Below are 27,020 nucleotides of genomic sequence, written 5' to 3'. Positions count from 1 at the left end.
TTTTTCTGATTCGCTTATTTCACCCCGCACAATGCTACCAAGACTCCACCATTCCGCTGTAAGTGATCCGATGTCATCATTTCTCCTAGCTGAATAGTATACCATGGTGTATATGTGCCCCATCTTCTTCATCCAGTCCTCTATTTTTTTTTTACAGTGATTAAAAGCCTTTAAGCAAACTCTTGGCCAATACAGCAAGAATCCATAAAAGAGTAGTGTCCTTAACATGTTCACCAACTCCAGGTTGGCCCCATCACCATACCAAATCCCTGAAAAATGCAACCCAACCACAGTTCAGTCTGTTAGGAGCTGTCACAGGGAGCAGGAGTCCAGGAAAGTTCCCCACAGGAAAAGTCTGCATGGCACTGGAATTGTCACCATTCTATACTTTGCAGCTCATGTCCAAGTCCCAGTGACCACTGCTTCTAGCTGGTAATGATTCAGGTAGACTGGAAAAAGCCATTTGCAGCATGTGTGGATATGGAGCTTCTGTTCTCCTCTGCCTGAAGAGTTGAGAGCAGGGTGCTTTTCCCTGGAGCTCTGTGACTATGGCATGGTAAAGAGAACCTTGGGATACACTAAGCTGGGTGGCAAAGGTAAATTCATAATACAACTTGGCAAAAGGAGGAAAGAGAGCTCTAAATTAGGAGTAGGTCCCAGCCTGAAATATGAGTGGGGAATTGAGGTAGGAGGGATAAAGGAAACACTATATATTAAGCAAAGCAGCAGAAAATAGGACTATCAACACCCACAACAGAGATCTTTGAGGGAAGAATAAAAAACCTGACTATTCAGGCAAGACATAGTTAAGTGGCCCTTGTGCAAATGAGATCAGTTTACCTGCTTCTTGGAAGAAATACCCTAGGCTCATCCACAGTGTCGAAGATGGGGCCGACGGCCCTGGGCACCTTCAGCCTTCAGTGGCAAACCCCAGCTTTCTGGGCAAGGTTAGGTCATAGGTGGCTGAAGCAGGGCTGGAAGAGACTGAACCCTCCCTTAGAGGAGTGAGGGGGAAGCCCACCTTCCAGTGTCCCTGTTTCCTCACAGCAGAGGCGTGTAAGCCTGGCAGGCTTTAGCTCAATGACCTTCCTTTCCACTATTGAAGCAGGACCCAGATGGCATCCTATGAGACCCGTTTGGGGCGTTGGAGCCTTTAAGGGTGTATTCTAAAAGCTGGTAGTTCCCCTGATCTCTATTGGGCTTTTTCTGCCTCTAGGTATCTTAAAAGCCATGCTCAGAAGATCTCGCTGAGGGGTTTGAGGATCCCCATCCGCCTATATAAATCTTTTCCATATATCTGGAGCTATTTGGAAAAAGACAAAACAGTGTTATTAGCTAGATCTAATAAAGAAGGTAGTAGTTTGCAGGCGAAAAAGATTTGGTGTCTCCTGTTCATCAGCTTTCAAAAGAAATGTAAATTTTTTTTTTTAAGTAAAAAGCATGATATGGTATCCTGTCGGAGTCATTGGCCTGGTGTGCAGGATTCCCGGGTTCGATTCCGGGCCAGAGCACACAGGAGAAGCGCCCATCTACCTCTCCACCCCTCCCCCTCTCCCTCCTCTTCGTCTCTCTCCTCCCGCCTGCAGCCAAGGCTCCACCTGAGCAAAGCCACCCTGGGCACTAAGGATGGCCCCATGGCCTCCGCCCCAGTCGCAAGAATGGCTCCGGTTGCAACAGAGCAACACCCCAGATGGGCAGAGCATCCCCCCCCACCGTGGGCATGCCAGGTGGATCCCAGTCAGGCGCATGCAGGAGTCTGTCCGACTGTCTCCCCATCTCCATTCTCAGAAAAATACAATAAATAAATAAATAAAAGAAAAAATACTACACAAAAAGGGGGGGGGGCATTCCCTTGTGCTAAAGCTCCAGGGAGCATGGAGTGAGCTTGAGCATGTCCTATGAAACATGGAGCTCTATGTTGACATATAAGTCTTTGAAGAAGGAGGAACTGCTGAAATAGTTTATCAGCATTTGTCCCTAAGACAGCAGTCTTTATAGTGGAAACACCATACGTAAATATTTGCTGTCTGTCTATAGATTAAAGGGGTAATATGGCAAATGCTGAAAAGCCATGATCTTTGTGCCCCTCCCTTCCCCCAACCCCCTCCCTCTCCTCCCCCCACCCTGTAACCCCAACACTGTTGTTCATGACTCTGAGTCTCATCTTTATGTCCCACCTATGTATGGAATCATATAGTTCTTAGTTTTTTCTGATTTACTTCTTTCACTCAGTATAATGTTATCAAGGCCCATCCATGTTGTTGTAAAAGATCCTATGTCATCATTTCTTATGGCTGAGTAGTATTCCATAGTATATATATACCAAAGCTTTTTAATCCACTCGTCCTCTGATGGACCCTTGGGCTGTTTCCAAATCTTTGCTATTGTGAACAATGCTGCCATAAACATGGGGGTGCATTTCTTCTTTTCAAACAGTGCTATCTTGTTCTTAGGGTATATTCCTAACAGTGGTATAACTGGGTCAAAAGGCAGTTCGATTTTTAATTTCTTGAGGAATCTCCATACTGTTTTCCACAATGGCTGCACCAGTCTGCATTCCCACCAGCAGTGCAGGAGGGTTCCCTTTTCTCCACATCCTCGCCAGCAATTATTCTGTGTTGTTTTATTGATGAGCGCCATTCTGACTGGTGTGAGGTGATATCTCATTGTGGTTTTAATTTGCATTTCTCTAATCATTAGTGATGTTGAACATTTTTTCATATGCCTGTTGGCCATCTGTGTGTCCTCTTTGGAGAAGTGTCTATTCATTTCTTTTGCCCATTTTTGGATTGGATTGTCTGTCTTCCTGGTATTAAGTTTTACAAGTTCTTTATAAATTTTGGTTATTAACCCCTTATCAGATGTATTGTCAAATATATTCTCCCATTGTGTAGTTTGTCTTTTTATTCTGTTCTTATTGTCTTTAGCTGTGCAGAAGCTTTTTAGGTTGATAAAGTCCCATTTGTTTATCCTGTCTTTTATTTGACTTGCCTGTGGAGACAAATCAGCAAATATACTGCTTCGAGAGATGTCAGAGAGCTTACTGCCTATGTTTTCTTCTAAGATGCTTATGGTTTCACGGCTTACATTCAACTCTTTTATCCATTTTGAGTTTATTTTTGTGAGTGGTGTAAGTTGGTGGTCTAATTTCATTTTTTTGCAGGTAGCTGTCCAGTTTTCCCAACACCATTTGTTGAAGAGGCTGTCTTTACTACATTGTATTGTCTTACCTCCTTTGTCAAATATCAGTTGTCCATAGAGCTGTGGGTTTATTTCTGGGTTCTCTGTTCTGTTCCATTGATCTATGTGCCTGTTCTTATGCCAGTACCATGCTGTTTTGAGTACAATGGCCTTATAATATAACTTGATATCTGAAAATGTGATACCTCCCGCTTTTTTCTTCCTTTTCAAGATTGCTGAGGCTATTTGTGTTCTTTTTTGATTCCCTATAAATTCTTGGAATATGTGTTCTATGTCTTTGAAGTAAGTCATTGGTATTTTAATCGGTATTGCATTGAATTTATAAATTGCTTTGGGCAATATAGACATTTTAATGATGTTTATTCTTCTTAACCATGAGCACGGTATATGCTTCCACTTATTCTTATCTTCCCTGATTTCTTTTATCAATGTTTTATAATTTTCCGAGTACAAGTCTTTAATCTCCTTGGTTAGATTTATTCCTAGGTACTTTATTTTTTTGGTTGCAATGGTAAAGGGGATTGATTCCTTGATTTCTCTTTCTGACAGTTATTAGTGTATAAAAATGCCTCTGATTTCTGAGAATTGATTTTATATCCTGCCACCTTGCCAAATTCATTTATCAGGTCTAGTAGTTTTTTGACTGAGACTTTAGGGTTTTCTATATACAATATCATGTCATCTGCAAATAATGTAAGTTTTACTTCTTCTTTTCCAATTTGGATGCCTTTTATTTCTTCTTCTTGTCTGATTGCTGTGGCTAGGACTTCCAGAACTATGTTGACTAAGAGTGGTGAAAGGGGGCACCCCTGCCTTGTTCCTGATCTTAAGGGGATTGCTTTTAATTTTTGCCCATTGAGTATGATGTTGGCTGTGGGTCTGTCATAGATGGCCTTTATCATGTTGAGGTATGTTCCCTGTATTCCCACTTTGCTGAGAGTTTAGATCATGAATGGGTGCTGGACTTTATCAAATGCTTTTTCTGCATCTATTGAAATTATCAAGTGGTTTTTCTCCTTTCTTTTGTTTATGTGATGAATCACATTGATAGATTTGCGAATATTGTACCAGCCTTGCCTCCCAAGAATAAATCCTACTTGATCATGGTGTATGATTTTTTTCCATATATTGCTGGATCCGGTTTGCTAATATTTTGATGAGGATTTTTGCATCTAAGTTCATCAGGGATATTGGCCTATAATTTTCTTTGTGCTGTCTTTGCCTGGTTTTGGAATCAGAATTATGCTCACCTCATAAAAGGAGTTTGGAAGTCTTCCTTCCTCTTGAATTTTTGAAATAGCTTGAGAAGGATAGGAGTTAGTTCTTCTTTGAATATTTGGTAGAATTCACTTGTGAAGCCATCAGGCCCAGGATTTATCTTTTTTGGGAGTTTTTTGATAGCTGTTTCAATCTCATTTGTTGTAATTGGTCTGTTTAGGTTTTCTGATTCTTCTAGATTGATTTTTGGAAGATTATATGATTCAAGGAATTTGTCCATTTCATCTAGGTTGTCTAGTTTTTTGGCGTACAGTTCTTCATAGTATTTTCTTACAATATTTTGTATTTCTGTTGTGTCAGTTGTTATTTCTCCAGTCTCGCTTCTAATTTTATTTGAGTCCTCTCTCTTTTTTTTCTTGGTGAGTCTCATTAAAGGTTCATCAATCTTGTTTACCTTTTCAAAGAACCAGCTCCTGGTTTCATTGATCCTCTGTATTGTTTCTTTAGCCTCTATGTCATTTATTTCTGCTCTGATCTTTATTATTTCCTTCCTTCTACTAGCTCTGGGCTTTACTTGCTTTTCTTTTTCTAGTTCTTTTAGATGCAGGGTTAAGTTGTTTATTTGAGCTTTTTCTAGCTTCTTGAGGTATGCCTGTAATGCTATAAACTTCCCTCTCAGGACTGCTTTTGCTGTGTCCCATAAATTTTGAGTTGATGTATGCTCATTATCGTTTGTTTCTAGGAATTTTTTAATTTCTTCTTTGATCTCAATGTTAACCCATTCATTGTTTAATAACATGTTATTTAGTTTCCAAGTGTTTGAATGTTTTTCAATTTTTCTATTGTGGTTGATTTCTAGTTTAATGCCATTATGATCAGAGAAAGTGTTCGATATGATTTCAATCTTCTTAAATTTGTTGAGCCCGCTTTTGTGCCCTAACATGTGGTCTATTCTAGAGAATGTACCATGAGCGCTTGAAAAGAATGTATATTCTGCTGTTTTAGGGTGAAAGGTTCTGAAGATATCTATTAAATCGAGTCGATCTAATATGTCCTTTAAGTCTGCTGTTTCTTTGTTAATTTTCTTTCTTGAGGATCTATCTAATGATGTTAATGGGGTATTGAAATCCCCTACTGCCCTGGCCGGTTAGCTCAGCGGTAGAGCGTCGGCCTAGTGTGCGGAGGACCCGGGTTCGATTCCCGGCCAGGGCACACAGGAGAAGCGCCCATTTGCTTCTCCACCCCTCCGCCGCGCTTTCCTCTCTGTCTCTCTCTTCCCCTCCCGCAGCCAAGGCTCCATTGGAGCAAAGATGGCCCGGGCGCTGGGGATGGCTCTGTGGCCTCTACCTCAGGCGCTAGAGTGGCTCTGGTCGCAACATGGCGACGCCCAGGATGGGCAGAGCATCGCCCCCTGGTGGGCAGAGCGTCGCCCCTGGTGGGCGTGCCGGGTGGATCCCGGTCGGGTGCATGCGGGAGTCTGTCTGACTGTCTCTCCCCGTTTCCAGCTTCAGAAAAATGAAAAAAAAAAAAAAAAAAAAAAAAAAAAAGAAATCCCCTACTATTATAGTATTGCTGTTGATCTCGCTCTTTATATCCATCAAAGTCTGCTTTATATATTTAGGTGCTCCTATATTAGGTGCGTAGATATTTATAATGGTTATATCTTCCTTTTGGATTGCTCCCTTTATCACTATGTAGTGACCTTCTTTATCTCTAACTATGGTCTTTGTTTTAAAGTCCATTTTGTCTGATATAAGTATTGCTACCCCAGCTTTTTTTTCATTTCCATTTGCGTGAAATATTTTTTTCCATCCTTTTATCTTCAGTCTGTTTGCATCTTTTGATTTAAGGTGTGTCTCTTGTAGACAGCATATGTATGGGTCCTGTTTTCTTATCCACGCAGCTACCCTATGTCTCTTGGTCGGATCATTTAATCCATTAACATTTAAGGTTATTACTGTTATGTAATTGTTTATTGCCATTTTTTTTCTTTAAAACTGTATTTCTCTTTTGCTATATATTTTTTGTCCTTTGATCTGTTTACAACAAGTCGCTTAGCATTTCTTGCAACCTTGGTTTGGTTGCAGTGAAATCCTTAAGTTTTTTTTTGTCTGTAAAACTTTTTATTTCTCCTTCAATTTTAAATGATAGCCTTGCTGGATAAAGTAGTCTTGGTTGTAGGTTCTTGTTCTGCATTACTTTGAATATTTCTTGCCATTCCCTTCTGGCCTCAAGTGTTCCTGTTCAGAAGTCAGAAGTCATCCTTATGGGGGCTCCTTTGTAGGTGATAGTCTTTTTTTCTCTAGCAGCTTTTAATATTTTCTCTTTATCATTTAGCTTTGGTATTTTAATTATGATGTGTCTTGATGTTGGTTTCTTTGGGTTTCTCCTTAATGGAGTTCTCTGTGCTTCCTGAACATGTGAAATGTTTTCCTGCCTTAATTGGGGGAAGTTTTCCGCTATAATATTTTTGAACAAAGTCTCTATCCATTGTTCTTTCTCTTCTTCTTCAGGAACCCCTATGATGCGGATGTTATTTCTCTTCATGTTGTCACAGAGCTCTCTTAGAGTTTCCTCAGATTTTTTGAGTCTCTTTTCTTTTTTCTGCTCTGCTTCCGTGCCTTTATTTATTGTGTCCTCTAACTCGCTGATTCGATTCTCTGCTTCATCCATCCTGCTTTTAATTCCTTCCATTGCATTCTTTATTTCAGATATTGTATTTGTCATTTCTGACTGATTCTTTTTTATTATTTCAATGTCCTTTTTTATATTTGTTATCTCTTTATTTAGGTTTTCGCAATGGCCATCTATGGTTGTTCTAATATCTTTGAGCATCCTAACAATCGTTATTTTAAACTCTGCATCTGGTAATTTGGTTATATCTGATTCACTTAGGTCCTTTTCTGGGGATTTCTCTTGGTTTATTTGGGTTGTATTTCTCTGCCTCCACATTTTCTCTTCACAGGAGTGGCTGTGATCACGTGCTCGGGTGCACAAGGGTTGGTGGCCTTGGCCTTTGCCCCGCCCCCGTGTGTGACGTTATGCTTGGTCCTGAGGGCACTGGCGAGCACCTTTGCTCAGCTGTGGGTCTCCACCTGTTTCCGAGCTTTCGCCCTGCCCTTGCAGGAGGATCCCACTCAAGGAACAGCTGCTAGCCTTGGCTCTACCACCGGGCAAGGCTGCGTGCCCAAGCTCAGCTCAGTAGCGGAACTCCGCCTCTTCTGGGCTTTTGGCTCCACCCCCGCAGGAGGAGCCAGCTACCAAGTCAGACCGCAAGCCTGGGTTGCAGGGGCGGGGCAGGGCTGGTCTCCACCCTTTCCGGGGTTCCCGCCCTTCTCCCGGAGGCTGGATTACAGGCTGCCGGCAGCTGAGCTTGACCGCTTTTGCACGCCCCCTTCTTCCCAGCCGGGCAAGATTGAGCTCACACCTGAGCCCAGTGGTGGCCAGCCGGCTTCCGCCCCTGCCAGCAGAACCGCGCTTTTGTCTCCCGCCCGCTCTCTGGCGCGCCCTCAGCCGCGTGGGTGGGGGCATTGCAGCTCGGACCCTAAGACTCACTACTGTAGACCCAAAAGCTCCCTCCTTCTATGCGACTCTGCTCTGAATGCCACGGGGGAGCTTGTTTGGCTGCTCTCCTGCTACCCTTTGCTGGTATTGCTGTTTCCAGGGGAAATATTCACTTCAGCTTTGGGGAGTGACTCATCCCAGGGGTTAGGGTGGCTATCTCCCAAAATGTTTCTCCCTATGCCTCCTAGATTACACTCTCTTCCTGTTACTCTGGTCCTCTCCTCTCCCCCCCCCCATCCCTAGGAGCCCCAGGTGATTGTTTTTGAGAGAGATATTCTGTGCAGTCCCTTTAAGAAGGATCCTGGGTCTGAGAAATAAGGCTCTCTCACAAACAGTATTCTGACTTGTTTCCAGCTAAATACTGTCCTTACGCCTCTTCTGGGCTCTGGGGCTGCAGGCTGGGACTTTGTTCCTGGGGCTCAGGACCCTTTCCCCTCTGCTAAACTCACTTCCCGCCACACGAGTCTCTCCCTGCTGCCGTTCGCTCCGAGGAGCTGGGAAGCCCTCTCCGCGTTTCAGCTTTTCCTACCAGTCTCGGTGTGGCTTCTTCAGTGTTCCTTGGTTGAAGAGTCCTCTTAGTTTAGTCCAAAGTTGGTTTTTCCAGACAATAGTTCATAAAATTAGTTTGTAATCCATTTGGTTCTGGGAGGTAGATGCTGGTACGTCCGCCTACTCCAGCGCCATCCTGTCTCAGTATGAAGAATTTTTTTCTATAAAAATTAAGTTAAAGCCCTGGCCGGTTGGCTCAGTGGTTGAGCATCGACCTGGTGTGGAGTCCTGGGTTCGATTCCCGCCAGGGCACACAGGAGAAGCACCCATCTGCTTCTCCACCTCTCCCCCTCTCCTTCCTCTCTATCTCTCTCTTCCCCTCCCGCAGCCAAGGCTCCATTGGAGCAAAGTTGGCCCGGGCGCTGAGGATGGCTCTATGGCCTCTGCCTCAGGCGCTAGAATGGCTCTGGTCGTGACAGAGCGACGCCCCGGATGGGCAGAGCATTGCCCCCTGGTGGGCATGCCGGGTGGATCCCGGTTGGGTGCGTGCAAGAGTCTGACTGCCTCCCCATTTCCAACTTCAGAAAAAAAAAAATTAAAAATTAAGTTAAAAAAATAGAATCTTTTGCCTGACCAGGTGGTGGCACAGTGGATAGAGCGTCGGACTGGGATGCGGAAGACCCAGGTTCGAGACCCCGAGGTCGCCAGCTTGAGCGCAGGCTCATCTGGTTTGAGCAAAAGCTCACCAGCTTGAGCCCAAGGTCACTGGCTCGAGCAAGGGGTTACTCAGTCTGCTGAAAGCCCGTGGTCAAGGCACATATGAGAAAGCAATCAATGACAATTAAGGTGTTGCAATGCGCAACAAAAAACTAATGATTGATGCTTCTCATCTCTCCATTCCTGTCTGTCTATCCCTGTCTATTACTCTCTCTGACACACTCTCTCTCTCTTTCTCTCTCTGTAAAAATAATAATAATAATCTTTTATTACGGAAGATTTACTTTAAAAAAGAAAATTCTAATTGAATTGGATGTGGAGATTACTGTAGAAGACTTAGAGAAATTTTTTTAAAATATTAAGATCTGACCCACAAATTATATAATTAATGTCTTTAAATTCTCCCTCCATTTTAAAGAATTCAAAACTTGAAATCATAAATAATACATTATGGGTACAGATGCATGAAAAGCTGATGTGAAATGCCAATCTGTAGATTCATACACCAAGAAAAGGCCTTGGCCCTAGATCATGGTTTCTTGACCCTAGCACTAAGAACATTTTTTGGACTGGAGAATTCTTTCTTGGGGGTGGGGTGAGGGTAGGAGCAATACTGTCTGGAGAATTAAAAGATGTTTTACAGTTTCTCTGGCTTCTCTATTACCCACTAGAAGGGAACACAATCACCACTCCACTGTCACAATCAAAAATTGCCACAAGAATATTTCCTTCACACATACTCTTCTAGAACCATGACACTTTCCCTATTGAAAGGTAGAGTCTGTGTTCCTGTTCTTGAACATGGGTAGGCCAGAATGACTGACTCAATAAACAGAATGTAGAAATAACACTGTTGTTTCCAAGGCTAGGTCATACAAAATGTCTTACTTTCTTTATCTTTATCTCCACCTTCTTTTGGAGCCCCAAAGTACCATGTAAGAAGTCCAGCTCTCCTTAAGCCATCATACAAGTGACCAAACAAAAATAGAGGTCTCTTAAGCTGCAGCTGACCCAGTCTTCAAGTGTTGTCCCAACTTGGGCAGCAGACACATGAGTGAGCTAGCCTTCAGATGAGAGATCTCAAGTAAGAACCACTTAATGAAGTCAACCTCCAGAACATGAGAAAGAATAAAATGATCGTTGTTTTAAGTTACTAACTTTGGGGGTAGTTTGCTATGAGCAACAGACAACAACAACATGGGCAGATCATGTCAGGAAGAGGAGGAAGCAGCTACACTTATTTTACATATACTTTTTATTGCTTGGGTTTTTTTCGCTGTAATAATTTTATAATTGAAATTTTTTTAAAGATTTTATTTATTGATTTTTTTTTTTAGAGGGGGGGGAGTGAGAGGGAAGGGGGAGAAAAGCAGGAAGCATCAACTTGTAGTAGTTGCTTCTCATATGTGCCCTGACCGGGCAAGCCCAGGGTTTCGAATTGGCAACCTCTGCATTCCAGGTCGATGCCTTATCCACTGCACCACCACAGGTCAGGCTATAACTGCAGTTTTTAAAGTCCCGAAATCACCTGCTGTCATAGTAAAGAGGGAAAAACTGAGCTCATCCTCACAAGACAATGAAGCTAAAATTTCTACCTACCCTAACCATTACTTTTTTTAATTGAAGATTTTATTTACTGATTAGAGAGAGAGAGAATGGGGGAAGGTGCAGGAAGCATCAACTCATAGTAGTAGTTGCTTCTCATACGTGCCTTGACTGGGCAAGCCCGGGGTTTTGAACTGGCAACCTCAGCATTCCAGGTTGATGCTTGGATCCACTGTGCCACCACTTGGTCAAGCTACCCTAATCATTCTTAACCACTGTCATTGGTACCAGCATTTTACGGCAAAATATATTTGTCCAGAACTTGGCATCTATCTAGTACTAAGTACTATTTTTTGATGGATCAGAGGAATTACTCAACCAAGAATAACTTAGATATAGTACTGAGATCTGTATCTCAGGGTTAAGCCCTCTTTCTGATCCTATCAAAACCAAACTGAGCTTCTTAAAGTCTAGGCTGATGTTTTACTCATACACTATGTAATCAATATTGGTTAGATGAGTGAGAATAAAAGAACTCTAAAAATTACATGGGGGGGGGGGGTAACAAACATAGCAGGGGACAGACCAAAAGGAGACTCAAGGACCTTACACTTAAACTAAGAATTCAATTCATACATATGAAAGGAAAACTAAAATATTTAAAATGTGGTATACCTTATAAGTAAATACAAAAAAAAATTATATATACACATAACTGAGTACGTAAATGCAGCCTATATTTGGACTAAATGGTCCAAATGGGAACATATCTCTGAGGAGACATTGAATAAGTTTTACCAAGAAGGTTTTAACTGGCAAGATAAGGATATACAAGCATATTAAGTGGGAAAAGTAGTCAATACCAAAAAATAAAGACTGAAAATATACAACAGGAAGAAAAGTAATTTACTTGAATATAACAGAGAAAACACCTTTAAGAATAATAAAGTAGGATGTTAGATAGGGAGGAAAGAAAATGTTAGAGAAACTGTAAAAAGCACAGGAATTAAAAATTGAGCCTGACCTGAGTGGTGCAGTGGATAAAGTGTCAACCTGGAATGCTGAGGTCGCTGGTTTGAAACCCTGGGCTTGCCAGGTCAAGGCACATATGGGAGTTGATGCTTCCTGCTCTTATCCCTTTTTTTTTTCTCTCTCTCTCTTTCTCTCTCCCTGTCTCCTCTCTAAAGTGAATAAATAAAATCTAAAAAAAAAATATATATATATATATTGGAATATACCTGGCTGGTACAGTGGATAGAGCATTGACATGGGAACCCATTTCAAAACCCCAAGGTTGCCAGCTTAAGCATAGGCTTGCCAACTTGAGTGTGGGATCATCGACATGATCCCATGGTCGCTGGCTTGAGCAAGGGGTCATTGACTTGGCTGGAGCTCTTCCCACTCCCATCAAGGCACATATGAGAAGCAATCAATGAACAACTAAAGTGCTGCAACTATGAATTAATGCTCACTTCCTATCTCTCTCTCTTCCTGTGCCTCTCTACAAAAAAAAAAAAAAAAAAAAAAAAAGGTATGTAACACAACTCAAACTAAAATAAAGTAATGCTTAAAAGACTTGATGAAAACTATCCTAACAGCACTGCCCTGTGGAACAGAGGAAGGAAGAGGCACGAAGGCCAGTTTACTGCTGCCATCATCTCAGCAAGAAGTGACAAGATGGTAAGTATAGATGTAAACAGCAAGAGCAGTATCTAAGATGCGATACTGAAAGAATTAGCAGAACACTGCTGATGAATTAGATGAGGAAGAAAGTAAAAAAAGGAAAGTTCTAAGAGGGTAAGTTAAAGATTTTAAATCTAGGAACTTCAAGGACACAGGCAATTCTTAGAAAGGAAAGGGATAATTAGTGGAAGGAAGAAGACCTGGATAGAAAAGAATTTTAACTAGGACAAAATAGATATTTGCATCAAATGCAACTAAGGTCTATTAGAGTAAAGCTAAGAAAAATATCAACACACATAAAAATAAGTAGCTAAGGACTGCTTGAAATGTATACAAATTCTTTTTTCTTTTTCTTTTTCTTTTTTTTGCAAGAGAGAGAGAGAGACAGACAGACAGGAAGGGAGAGAGATGAGAAGCATGAGCTCATACTTGCAGCACCTCAGTTATTGATTGCTTTCTCATATGTATCTTGACCGGGGAGCTCCAGCCATGCCAGTGACCCCTTTGCTCAAGCCAGCAACCCCTCACTCAAGCTGGTGAGCCTGCCTTCAAGCCGGCAACCCAGGGTTTTGAACCTGGGTCCTCAGCATCCCAAGCTGAAGCTCTATCCACTGCACCACTGGTCAGGAATTGTATACAATTCTAATGATTCAGCAGGAGAGTAAATACCTTAGAAAGAGAAGTACTGACAGGCTAACTAATAACAAATAAAGAGGTGTGCCTTAATCTGTACTAACCCCTAGTTTAAGCACTTGACTAACACTGCTCATATTCTCACAACAATCCTATGATATGGGTACTATTATTTATCTCCAATTTACAGATGGAGAAACTAAGGCACAGCAAAGTTTACGCAAATTACATAGTTGTGGAGGTCAGATTTGCACCTAAACAGTCTGGCTTCAAATTCCATCTTCTGGCCAACTCAATATTCTAGGATTAACTAAGATCCTGAAAAGAATGATGACAGACCTTAAATAAAAATGAAAAATTAATTTGTGAGGGCAAAGATTCAAGAGATGGTTGAATACCAAAAGTGCATACAGTGAAAAAAAGTCTTGCTCAACAGAGCCAGGAAACTAGAACTTCCTGACAAAGGGGAGGGAAAGACTGCTTAAGAGTTAGTATGTGTAAATATAAAAGCTTAAGAAAATGAACTGATGATAAACCATTATAGACTAGATGTTTGGGGCATAATACTATTAAGTATAAGATCTAGAAAAATAGCCATGCTTAACCAAAACATAGCCCACTGCACAATTCAGTAGCATAAGTAATTATATTCAATACAATATGTTTAACATGAGGCAGGCATGCGTCACAGAGGAAACAGTCCAAGTTACAAACAGGTATTTAAGAGTGCCAAGCCCTCTACTACAGAAACAAGTCCATAGTAGGGACTCAGTAGGTACTATGCTATGTCTGTGTATTTTCCAAATGTTCAGAGGACCACATCAATTTCCTAGTACCATTATGAAAGATGCATATTCCTTGGTCCATCTAAGATTTTTTTTTTTTGGTATTTTTCCAAAGTTAGAAGCGGGGAGGCAGTCAGACAGACTCCCACATGTGCCCGACTGGGATCCACCTGGCATGCCCACCAGGGGGCAATGCTCTGCCCATCTGGGGCATTGCTCCGTTGCAGCCAGAGCCATTCTAGCGCCTGAGGCGGAGGCCATGGAGCCAACCTCAGCGCCTGGGCCAACTTTGCTCCAATGGAGAGGGGGAAGGGTAGAGAAGCAGATGGGCGCTTCTCCTGTGTGCCCTGGCTGGGAATCGAACCTGAGACTTCCACACGACAGGCCAACGCTCTACCACTGAGTCAACTGGCCAGGGCTGGTCCATCTAAGATTTTAAGAATCTGGTGGTGGAGCTCGGGAAACTAAAATTGTAGTATTTTTTCTCCAGACAATTCTTTCGCAGAAAAATTGAGATGCACAGGCTTCCTCTGTTGTAGCCTAGGTGTTAGAATTCTATGCCTCCCTGTTTATCTCATCTCCTGCGGCTTTGTAAACTGACTCAGGTCTTCCAGCTTCTTCAGTTGCTTATGCTTCATTTGTCATTATTTCTATCAATAAAATCTTAGTCCTGGTTTGGTTACATAATCAAAACTTGGCTTTGAGGTTTTTAGCCCCGAAATCCATATCAACTCCAATACTGACATAGGGAAACAAGTTCCAGTTTCTTTCCTTGACATCATGGGGCTTCTGTTAAATATAACATCTGGTGCTGACTGGACACTGGACTCACTCAGTATGTCAATTCTTATGCTGCCAGATCTGTGGAGAAGATGCTCATTGTTGCTCACCATCTAAATTTCTGTTTACTGCCTCTATAGTAAGAGGGCACACATGTCCTGTCATTATCTTGATTTACTGCAAAAGCTTGTCCAGAATGAAAGATATTTTCTAAGAAAATAGTTGTTGTCATCATAGACAGTGTCTATAAAAATGTTCCAGTTTCTGGACTACTGAAGGAGTTTTTCTAAGATGTCTCTTGACTTCAACAAAGAGACAAACAGTGTCCAAAAGGTCTTCTACTTCATATGAGGTAGAACAAGAGAGTCTTTTCATTCAACCAGGGATGCTCTGTGATAGTAACAACTAGAATCCTAACAGAATGGCTTCTGGGTTCTTTCATGGTTTAGCAGATCTGTGAGTCAACTGCAGAGACAGAATATCCATGTTTCTAGCGCTACCTCAGGTTCTCTTTTCCTTTTTTTGTAGTGACAGAGAGAGGGACAGTGACAGACAGGAAGGGAGAGAGATGAGAAGCATCAATTTTTTGTTGCAGCTCCTTAGTTTTTCAGTGATTGCTTTCTCATATGTGCCTCGACCAGGCGGGGGGTGGGGGATACAGCAGAGCGAGTGACCCCTTGCTCAAGCCAGCGACCTTGGGCTCAGGGCAGTGACCTTTGGGCTCAAGCCAGCAACCATGGAGCCAATGTCTATGATCCCATGCTCAAACTAGCAACCCGGCACTCAAGCCAGTGAGCCTACACTCAAGCCGGCAACCTCAGGGTTTGAAACCCGGGTCCTCCACGTCCCAGTTCGATGTTCTATCCACTGCGCTACCACCCGGTCAGGCAGGTTATCTTTTCTTAATTCTGGCTAGTTCTTTGTCATCTTTCTTGTTTGCCTGAGATGACTAACACAATAACTAACAGTAAATTATTTTTTTAATTCATTTTAGAGAGGAGAGAGAGAGAGAGAGAGAGGAAAGAGAGACAGAGAGAGAAGGTGGGGAGGAGCTGGAAGCATCAACTCCCATATGTGCCTTGACCAGGCAAGCCCAGGGTTTCGAACCGGCGACTTCAGCATTTTCAGGTCAATGCTTTATCCACTGCGCCACCACAGGTCAGGCACTAACAGTAAATTATACTGGGAGACTTTTGCCATTTGCAAATTCCTTCTAAGCCTTTATATCCCAGAGTACCTAAACATGCACTGCTAGACTTGACATGTTTACCTGAATGTGCCCTGTTCAACTCCTGCAAGAGAAACCTCCCATAGAGAGTACTCAAAAGCATTAGCTTTTATGAAAAATGACTTGCCCCATGCCTTACCTGCCAACGTCATGGAATAGAAATAGCTAACTCACAGTCATGCCATGCATTCAGATTTCTTTCTGGCCAACTGAACTAAAGGGATCACACTGGTGCCACCAAGAGGTAAACTGTAGTTGAAAGAGCAGTTCTAATCCACCTGCAAGTCAAAGTTAAGTAGAAACAGAAACTATAAATAACTAAAGCAGCAAGGCAAAGAGAAGTGGAAGGGAGAAGGGAGAAAGGTAGATGAAGCAGACATGGAAATATAAGGCAAGACAAGAAACCATATACTGTATCCCTGATATGAGAGACAGAGAGCCTCACTTCTCAGATTCCTGACAGTTCTCCCACTTATACATGGTCTAGTTCAGGGGACCCCAAACTTTTTACACAGGGGGCCAGTTCACTGTCCCTCAGACCGTTGGAGGGCCAGACTATAAAAAAAACTATGAACAAATCCCTATGCACACTGCACATATCTTATTTTAAAGTAAAAAAAAACAAAACGGGAACAAATACAATATTTAAAATGAAGAACAAGTAAATTTAAATCAACAAACTGACCAGTATTTCAATGGGAACTATGGGCCTGCTTTTGGCTAATGAGATGGTCAATGTGCTCCCCTCACTGATCACCAATGAAAGAGGTGCCCCTTCCGGAAGTATGCCGGGGGCCGGATAAATGGCCTCAGGGGGCCGCATGTGGCCCGCGGGCCGTAGTTTGGGGACCCCTGGTCTAGTTGTTCCTCCTCAAATCAGGATAGCTGGATCCCAACAACAACCTCTCCTCAAAGCTAAACAATTCCTGATTAAAGCTCTTTTTTAAAAGAATGTACACCAAGATAAATAAAAAAGCTGGCAACAGATAAATCCAAAGAGAAAAAACAAATTGTACCACAAAGACAGTAAAATCTCAGGTAGCTACAAAAAAGCCCTCTATATATGAATTCAACTTATCAAGAAGTACCACCAATATTTATATTTTGGTCAACAAATTAAAATATAATTGATCTAGATCAAAGTACATTATCAGGGTTGACAAATAAAAAGCTGTCTCACACCCAGAAGACAAAGCCATGATATATCTTTTCTGTTAATATATTTGAAAATATTTTGTTAGCTCTTTAAAGAAGACCTTTGCTGTTTGATGTCTGTAATAATCAGCAGTATGTTGGATTAATAGCTTCATCTTTGACAGGCTTTATAATTCATACAGCTTATAAAGACAAAGCAAAATATAACCAGTCCTGTAACTTGCCTTTAATTCAATGGTCCTTTCTTATATTTAGATTAACAACAGTCTCAAGATACCCTTTCGTTTTTCCCCTCTAATTATCCTTTCTCTGAAAATCTTTGAACAGACTTGAAAACAAGTTCCCTTACAACAAATCCAATGCGATCTTAACAGGAGCTCACAATTAATTAATCTGACAATTTTGCTTCAACACTGCCAAAGACCAAACTAATGTCAGAATAACTATAATTCCAGTTATCTAATACAGATGCTCGCATACTTTCCCTCTGGAAAGAAATATATTATTTAAATCTTGAATTCATTTAAATCTTTCACGTTTTAGTTACAGAAACTTAAAAACTTCTGTTAACTTATACTAAAAAAGCTTAATGATACTAATAAGTTGTCAAGTAAAGTTTACCCATTTTTTAATTATCAAAACAAGAAAGTCTGATAGGAATTTTCCATAAAAATTTGCATGATGCGTCAAAGGAATTTCTAATAATTGGTATTTTTCTCCTTAATTTTACTGCCAAAACAAAATTATGAATAAGAGGGGAATTAGTCAATCTCTATGGTCACAGAATAGTTCTGAATCTTGATAGTAGTGGTGGTTACAGAATCCTCACGTGATAAGATGGCAGAGATCTATATACACATTGTACCAATGTCAGTTTCCTGGTTTTAATATTGTACTAAAGTTATGTAAGATATAACCATTAGGGGAAACTGAATGAAATGTACAAATCTCTCTATTATTTTTGCAATTTCTTGTGAATTTACAATTTCTTTAAAATTAAAAGCAATTAAGCAAACAATTTCTGAGTTCACTTAATGATACCAAAAATACCATATATAAAAAACAAATAACCTAAGTACCTCCCTGTTTAAAACTGAAACCTAGCCAGGTAACACACACAGACTTACATGGTCAATAACAGCATGAAGACACCTAACCAACATGCCATCAGTTAAACATTACAGTTCAGAAAATGGAACTTAAAATTGAAAGTAACCAATAACCTGTGCTCATTAAATGATTCCTTGTTTTAGGTCATTTGATGCCTATAATGCATTGAAAAGCAAGCAATACACATATATATTTTTTAATTATTATACTTTAATTAAAGGAACTTTTTTGAGGAAAAAAAATACCTTGAAGAAATTTATATTTAACCTTAAACCAACCACCATTGGATAGAAATGGCATCTTTTTGACAGCATGACATAGTATTCTAAGTAAGATCATGCCGTCTGTCATCTTTACAGAGAAGTCTTCCTTAGAGAAGAATGTACTGTAACTATTCTTGTCTTGAGTGGTTCCAAATTGTTAGTATATAAAACTAAACATAGCCTATCTTTGACTCCAAAACAATGCATTTTCAACCAAATAAAGATAATATTGAGAATAGTTACTTTCAAGTTCTCCACAATAAACAATTACGTTCCATGAAGGTAAATGCTGGCTAAATTAGTGGTTGCAAACCACAGTAATAATACAGCATCCTACAAAAATCACATTCTAACATCTGAACTTATACCTAAGCTATCATCCTGCTATCCCAATACAATAGTTTTGGGTAACATTTATCCTTGTATGGCTCAGTTTGATAAAAAACAGAACACTCTCCGAGAAGAATGAGACATAGATATAAATCATCATATGTATATCATCTACCACTTAGAAAAAACAACTGAAGCAGTACTGGAATAAACAACAAGTACAAACATCAGTTTGTAAATAAAACAGATGTCTGTCTAAAGTGGCTTCCAGATCATATAATACAACTACTCAATTGTCCCAATAGCAACTTACAGAAAACACATTACTTGAAATGGAGTGAGAATTCAAAATTGAAGGAAAAAAGTAAAAGAAACTATACAAAGTTAATACATCTTTAGTGAAGTTAGGTGAGAAGATATGAAAAGTTGGGAGTATCAACTTTTCATCAAGTTGGGAAATCTAGGTTAGAATGCTAGAAAAATATATTAACAGGGCTAGGAAAGTGATTTTTAAAATTATAGTCTGAATTAGTCAATAAGTTAACTAGTATTATTATTTTGGGAGAGAAAGAAAAGCCAGACAACAGAATATACTACCATCCTTCATATAGCAATATACTTTAAAGTTCACATTTAATTCTTTACTTTTGAAGAAACTGTTAACAAATACCAATCCTCACAGACTAATACCCAATCCTCCTTTATCCATGCTACGGGGTATCTGGTCCACCAGTAATTTGGCATGGCTAAAAGTCTAGGATCAGTAATAAAATGTAAGGCAGGAACCAGAACATAAGATTATCTGGTATAACACAATAATTATAATAGTTAACATTTATGATATGTCAGAAGCATTCTAAGAACTTAACAATGCCTGACCTGTGGTGGCACAGTGGATAAAGCATCGACCTAGAACGCTGAGGTCACTGGTTCAAACCCTGGGCGTGCCTGGTAAAGGCACATATGGGAGCTTATGCTTCCTGTTCTTCCACCCTTCTCTCTTTTTCTCTCTCTCTCTACTCTCTAAAATGAAAAAAGAAAAAAAAAGGACTTAACAGCATTCTAAGGGCTCACAATAATCCTATGAAGGCCTGACCAGGCAGTGGCACAATAGAGAGAATGGTGACCTGGGACTCTGAGGCCCCAGGTTCAAAACCCCTAGGTTGACAACTTAAGCACAGGGTCACTGGCTTGAGTATGGACTCATCCACCTGATCCCATGGTTGCTGGTTTGAGCCCAAAGGTCATTGGCCTGAAGCTCAAGGTCACTAACTTGAAGCTCAAGTTGCTGGCTTGAGCAAGGGGTCACTAGCTCAACTTGAGCCCCTCTAGCCAAGGCATGTATGAAAGACAATCAATGAACAACTAAAGTGACACAACTATAAGTTGATATTTCTCATCTTTCTCCCTTTCCTGTCTCTCTCCTTCTCACACACACAAAAAAATTCCTTTGAAAGAATATTTATTCCCATTCTAATGATGAAGTAATTCAGACAGAGACAAATTTAAAAATCTGCCCACGATTACACAGCCAGTAAGTAGCAGAGCCAGGATCTGGACACAGGTGGAGTGACTATTTGGACTTATCTAAAGGGCTAGAGAACCAGAGAAGGATTACAGGCAAAGTATGGCTAAAAATCAAAATCACATTATTTTAGCAAGATCCCTAAAGTAGGGTTGAAGAATGACTAAGGAAAAACACTGAAAGCAGCAAGATTAGTTAAGAGACTGATGTGGCAAGCCAGGAATAATGAAGGCCTGAATTAAGGGAATGGCAAAAGAATGAAAATTAAGTGAATAGATAAAACACAAAGGATGCAAAATCGACTTGACTTCATGATTGGATGAAAAGAGTAAAAATGATTCCACAGCTTGACTGACTAGGCCCAACCCAACAGCTTCATATTTCAAGCATATGATTCCTTTATCAAAACTTAAAGATACGATCAATCTTAAGTCATCCTTACCTCAGCAATGGCCACAGCATTTGACTTCCTCTCTTTGAAAAAAATATGATTATATATATTAAAACTTCTGCCTGACCAGGCAGTGGTGCAGTGGATACAGTGTCGGACTGGGATGCGGAAGACCCAGGTTCGAAACCCCGAGGTCACCAGCTTGAGCACGGGCTCATCTGGTTTGAGCAAAGCTCACCAGCTTGGACCCAAGGTCGCTGGCTCCAGCAAGGGGTTACTGGGTCTGCTGAAGGCCCACGGTCAAGGCACAGATGAGAAAGCAATCAATGAACAACTAAGGTGTCGCAACGAAAAACTGATGATTGATGCTTCTCATTTCTCTCTGTTCCTGTCTGTCTGTCCCTATCTATCCCTCTCTCTGACTCTGTCTCTGTAATAAAAAAATAAAAACATAAAAACTTCTGTACTTGGCAAATTCCACACTAATTATTTAATATGTATACAGTAAAGAGAGATATTAAATGTTTTCAATAAACCACATGCAGTCCATTGACAAATCACTGAAAGTGAGATGGACAGAGAAGCTATAGAGAACACATCCAGTATGTGGAGTTTAGGAGACATTGTTCATACTCAGCACTCTAAGTGTAAGAAATAATCTAAATACCTTTGAATAAATTAGATTACAAATTGACCTCTTAAAGGAGGGGTCTATGACCATCTATTTTAGGATTTTTAAAAAGCAAAATAATGTAACTTCAAAGCTAAATCAACTATTGTTCTTTTTTCTTCTATAGTCTGGAAATGTAAAAAAAAAAAAATACTATTCTTATACCCCAAGTAAAAACTCTGTAAAAGATTTCATTAACATTATAATAACCATTAGAAAAACTTAGGTAACTTCATCCTTATTACCATTATGAGGGTAAAAAAAAAAACTATTCATGTGCTCACTTCCGCAGCACATACACTGAAAAACTATGATAATGCCAGGAACTTCCAGTAACTAAATGCTCTTGGAAAGTGTCCAAGAAAATGTTATAGTAAATTTCCAACTTGTTTCATCTAAGATCAAGATAAACAAGTATCTAAAGCACTGGATTATGTTTAAATAGACTCTAACTAAAAGTTTTATGTCAAGTAATCATTCGGAAAAATCTTGACGTTGTATATATTATAGGCCTTAAGTCCAGTAAGGGTCAACTAGGGAGATAGCTGCACCTAGGAATCAAAGTCACATATTACTTAACCTTATTTTGAGAAAAATTTCAATACCAATGGTTTCCATTTTGAGAGAACTAGATTTTGGCAAAATCTGTTAAAGTAATAATGGTTTACAGTAATAGTGAAAATCTCCATAGCAGGGGTCCCCAAAATACGGCCCACGGGCAGATGCAGCCCCCTGTAGCCATTTAGCGACCCCCTGTGGCCATTTACCGGCCCCGCACTTCCGGAAGGGGCACCTCTTTCATTGGTCAGTGAGAGGAGCACATTGACCATCTCATTAGCCAAAAGCAGGCCCATAGTTCCCATTGAAATACTGGTCAGTTTGTTGATTTAAATTTACTTGTTCTTTATTTTAAATATAGTATTTGTTTCCATTTTGTTTTTTTGTTTTAAAATAAGATATGTACAGTGTGCACAGGGATTTGTTCATAGTTTTTTTTATAGTTTGGCCCTCCAATGGTCTGAGGGACAGTGAACTGGCCCCCTGTGTAAAAAGTTTGGGGACCCTGCTCCATAGTTTCTATAATGTGGGCAGCATGTAGTGGTGGTTACACTTTCATTCCTAGCTTGAGCCACTCTTTAGTCTCCTGTTATTTGTGGTTCAGATTCCTTTTTTATGGCTTGCACATCTGATAGGTATATACCAATTTCATATATCATATAAGCAAACATAGAGGTGTTTTATATGTGTAAGTGCATATGTGAATGTACAGATATAACACTCTAGACAAGCTGGGATTTCTACTCATAACAACTGATTTTGAAATTAAAGTCCTACTAAATTGGGAAGAAAAAGCCAGCAGTTGTAAGAAAAATCTAGCCAAACAGTAAAGGGAGCTTTAAAATTAACTATAGAACCAAAAAATCTAAATAAAGCAGGTTCACAAAACAGACAAAGCCAACACATTTTCACTAAGTATCTTTATTTGTAAATGTTCACATTTTTAAAAAGTTAACCAGTACACGAATTTACATTTATGAAAAACGACATCGTAAGATAATTTCCTAATTCCCAAAAGAAATCATTCAAGTTTAAAGATCTGCATATAAAAATAACAGAAGAGCTACAATGAAATGAACAGAAAAAGCAAACATGGTTTTACAGGAAACAATAAAAGTGGGAGAGACTAGCCTGACCAGGCGGTTGCGCAGTGGGTAGAGCGTCGGACTGGGATGCGGAAGGACCCAGGTTCGAGACCCCGAGGTCTCCAGCTTGAGCGCGGGCTCATCTGGCTTGAGCAAATGAAAAAAAAAAGCTCACCAGCTTGGACCCAAGGTTGCTGGCTCAAGCAAGGGGTTACTCAGTCTGCTGAAGGCCCACGGTCAGGGCACATATGAGAAAGCAATCAATGAACAACCAAGGTGTCTCAACAAAAAACTAATGATTGATGTTTCTCATCTCTTCGTTCCTGTCTGTCTGTCCCTATCTATCCCTCTCTCTGTCCTTGTAAAAAAAAAAAAAAAAAAGTAGGAGAGACTAAATATAATACATAAAACATCCAAAATGAAGGAATTAGATTTAAATATTATCAATGTGTTCAGTATCTACTAAAACAAACAATGCCATTCCAATCAACCCTTTCCACAAAAGTTGCCTTAAATTAGCTATTTCTATATTTTAAATAATGAACTAAGGAGAGATTTGTGACAATACATTTTATAATTTACCAAATCTGTGCTATTAAATTTATATTAGTGACGCTTTACTCAAGGATTGTGCTAAGGACACTGAAATCTGTTAGTACAACAGTGAAAATGAAGCCCCACCAGACACTGAACATAAAGCCGACCCCTAAAGGCTGCCTGATGCACGTTTGCAAGCACAGTATTCAAGTGATCACTCAACTAGCAGCAGACTGGTTAAAAACAGTTAGGATTTTCAACTTTCATTATATAGGCAACATTTTCAAAAGCAATCATATTAAAAGAAATGTGTCTTTCACAATTTACAGGATGAAATCTTAAGGACAAGCACCAATGCCCTGATACCTACTTTTTTCGTAAACCATATGACTTCCACATGCTGAGAATGTTTTATGCTTTAACCTGCAGTAAAGGCTTTACATCATTTTAATGCTTGTGCTTAAAATGCAATGGAATCACTCCAATGAATGCAAGGAATATATCTGGTTTACTCTGTAATGATTTCAACCAGACTACTAGTCAGAGAAAGTTCAATAAAAGCTTTTCCAGTAACTTTGTGTTTTTATAGAAGAAAACAAAATCAGAAGAGTGGGTAGAAGAACAAATAGTCTTGTCTAACGGAGTATCTTTCAGCCAAAAAAACAAAACAAAACACTCTTATGTAGTTATTTAGGATTTTTTCTCCAGTTTTTACAAAATAATGTTTTAGGTAAACACAGAAGGTTAAAACAAAAATATTCTGGAAATCCTACTCTATAACAAGGTAAGGGCTCATCCTTGTATCAACATATTCTATATTCTAAGTTGGAGATCTTGTTTCTATTCAGGTCAATCCAAATATATATGCTGCCTCATTCGTACAGTCAGCTTATCTGTGTGAATGACCAACTGCAGAAATTTCAAGTTGAAAAGGTTATAAAACATATTATAATATTACATGCTGTATCTATGCAAGTTTTTTACGGAATCTGAAGATCTTTTACTGATAGGTTCAAGAATTGATAAATTTGGAACCAAATATGTAAATACACTAAATTATCAACAGTCAAAAGAGAAATTATGCCAATTCCTTTAGTTATTTAAAAGCCTATTACACTAAATATCAGTCACATGAGAAAGGTTGATAAACATATTTCAGACCAAAGGAAGTACAAAATATATTATCTTAAATTCTTCTGGTGGGATGTTATTAAATATTAAAGACTGAGAAACAAGATGTTGCAATCCCCTTCCCTTTATAACTCTGAGAGGAGAAAAAATCAGAATTCAAATTTTCCAAACTTGTATATGTAAGTCAACTGGATCTAACAACTTAGTAGCACAGTTTTAAAATAAGTTTAATACAAAGCACTGCAACCTTGATGGGACAATTACCTGTGGCTAAATGCAAAATAGAAACAAATGCAGGTCCTTTTCATCTAAAGAAGTACTTTACACAAAAACCCACAAAAAAGCACAACAGTATTAGCACAAACTAAATAAATAGGCACAGGAGGCATTATGTTCATCCATGAAGATAAATGTACCATGCATGCTAAGAAAAGGGAAAGGAAAGGGAAAGGGAAAGGGGAGAAAGGAGAGAAAGGAGAAGGAAGGAAGGAAGGAAGGAAGGAAGGAAGGAAGGAAGGAAGGAAGGAAGGAGGGAGGGAGGGAGGGAGGGAGGGAGGGAGGGAGGGAGGGAGGGAGGGAGGAAGGAAGGAAGGAAGGAAGGAAGGAAGGAAGGAAGGAAGGAAGGAAGGAAGGAAGGAAGGAAGGTAGAGGGAGAGAGAGGGAAAGAGAGAGGGAAGGCAGAGTTCTGTGTACCTGCAGGATCCCAAAGAAATCACTCCACCTACACGAAACATGAGGGTTTTTAAAGCTTCAGAGTAAATGTATAAAGCAATCACGTTATACCATTCAACTTTACACAGTATCTTTAATGCCAACTGCATTCTCCCCTTCACTCACCAAATGCCTTGTCTTCCGTACCAGCCTTCAGACAAATGCGAAGCAGAACAGGGTGGGGTAGAAGAAAAATACAAACAGCGCCTTTCAGCTACTCCCCCCTACCCCCGCCTCCAAATAATTTACAACAGTTCTTCCTTCCACGAAAATAAGTCGCCCTATCTCAAGATACCCAACAGTCATTCTGTGTCTCTAGTAGACAGCGATGCCTACACATGTCAGCACTCCCGACCCCGACCTCACGCCCCCGAATTTTAAGTAATGTTTAATGCATTTAACACCGCAGACGCTGAGATCCCCCTACCTGCTGTTTCGGGGTGAGGGTGGGTGGAGGACTCCTTTCCAAGTAGCCCCAACAGTGTAACCAAAACAGGGTTCCGGAATAAAATATTAAGAACACTTTTCCTTTCCCACCTCATCTACCGGCTTAAGGACGCAGAAAATCCCTCTGGCCACCACCTCCTCTCAACGGCTCTCTTGCCGGGAGTTTGGGGTGGAGATGTGCGCAGGGGTGGAGGTGGAGGTGGAGACGGAGGCGGGGAGGACGAGCGCGACCGGGCAATGGGACGCAAACGAGTTGCTAACCCCAGCTGCCCCGCACCACGGCGCCAGCCCGAGGATCCAGGTCCCGGACCTCACGCACGCTTCTCTGCCCAGGCCCAGCTACAAGCGATGACTCCAGCTATCTAACTTCCTATCGCCAGACATTTATCCAAGACTAACACATCACACAAGTACACGTCACACAGTTTAAAACAGTTACAAGCCCCAAACCTACACATCTCCGATTCACCTTACAGTTTCCCAAACTCCTCACAGGAGACCCCACCTCCAGGATTCAAACCTTCTGCCCACAGTGGAGACCAGGAGAAAAGAGTTGGGGAGCAGCCGACGCCTTCCAAATTACCGCCCCCCACAAACTGCCCCACCCCACACCCTGCGTACGGGTCACCCGCTCAGAAGCCCCGGGCTCCCTCCCTCCTCTCATTCCGGTCGTTTAAGAGACCCAGCCCCAGCCCACTCACTTTCTCCTCAAAACCTCGCCAAAAGGAAAAAGGAAAAAGAAAGAAAGAAAAAAAGAAAGAAAGTGAAAAGAAAGAAGTGAAGAAAGAGACTTGAGATAGTCCGGTTTGAAAACCGCTCGACTCACCTCGGAATCGTTGCAGAGTTCTCTCCGCGCGGCACAGCCCCCTCCCCAACGTCCCAGTACGAACCGCTGATGGGGAGGAGAGGAAAGCGGGAGGGGGAGGGGTGTCTTCCGCGTGGGGCGCCAGTCAGGAGGGGACTGGGGAGGGGTTGAGGTCCGCGCAGGAAGAGGAGAAGGGGGAGGGGAAGCCCCTATCTCCCAGTCTCTCCCTGAAATCCTCCCTTGTCTCAATCACATCAGACTGACTGTCTTTGTCTGGCTGACAACCGCCATATTGATGTCAACAGCCCCGCTCCCACCTGCTGCAGCGGGGCGGCCCTGGGAGTTGTAGTTCTTGCCTCCCTTGAGTAAAGGCGCGGAGCTTAGCGTCCAGAGACCCCAGAGAACTACAACTCCCGGCAAGAGCCGCGCCCATCGGCCTTCCCACAGGGAGGAGGGGAA

General features: G+C 40.9%; 1 protein-coding gene across 20 annotated transcripts in view; it reads right to left on the bottom strand.

Moving 5' to 3' along the window:
* HMBOX1 (homeobox containing 1) overlaps positions 1-26,858 on the bottom strand; it is a 258,216-nt gene extending 231,358 nt beyond the window's left edge. For all 20 annotated transcript variants that reach the window (XM_066278625.1, XM_066278626.1, XM_066278607.1 and 17 more), the window contains exon 1: positions 26,583-26,858. The gene's annotated coding sequence lies outside the window, so the exon portion shown is untranslated. The remainder of the gene's footprint in view (positions 1-26,582) is intronic.
* Between the last annotated feature and the right edge of the window lie 162 nt (positions 26,859-27,020).

This window comes from Saccopteryx bilineata, chromosome 1 (assembly GCF_036850765.1).
Source record: "Saccopteryx bilineata isolate mSacBil1 chromosome 1, mSacBil1_pri_phased_curated, whole genome shotgun sequence".
In the NCBI taxonomy this organism is placed as follows: domain Eukaryota; kingdom Metazoa; phylum Chordata; class Mammalia; order Chiroptera; family Emballonuridae; genus Saccopteryx; species Saccopteryx bilineata.
This window is presented reverse-complemented; position numbering and strand designations above follow the sequence as displayed.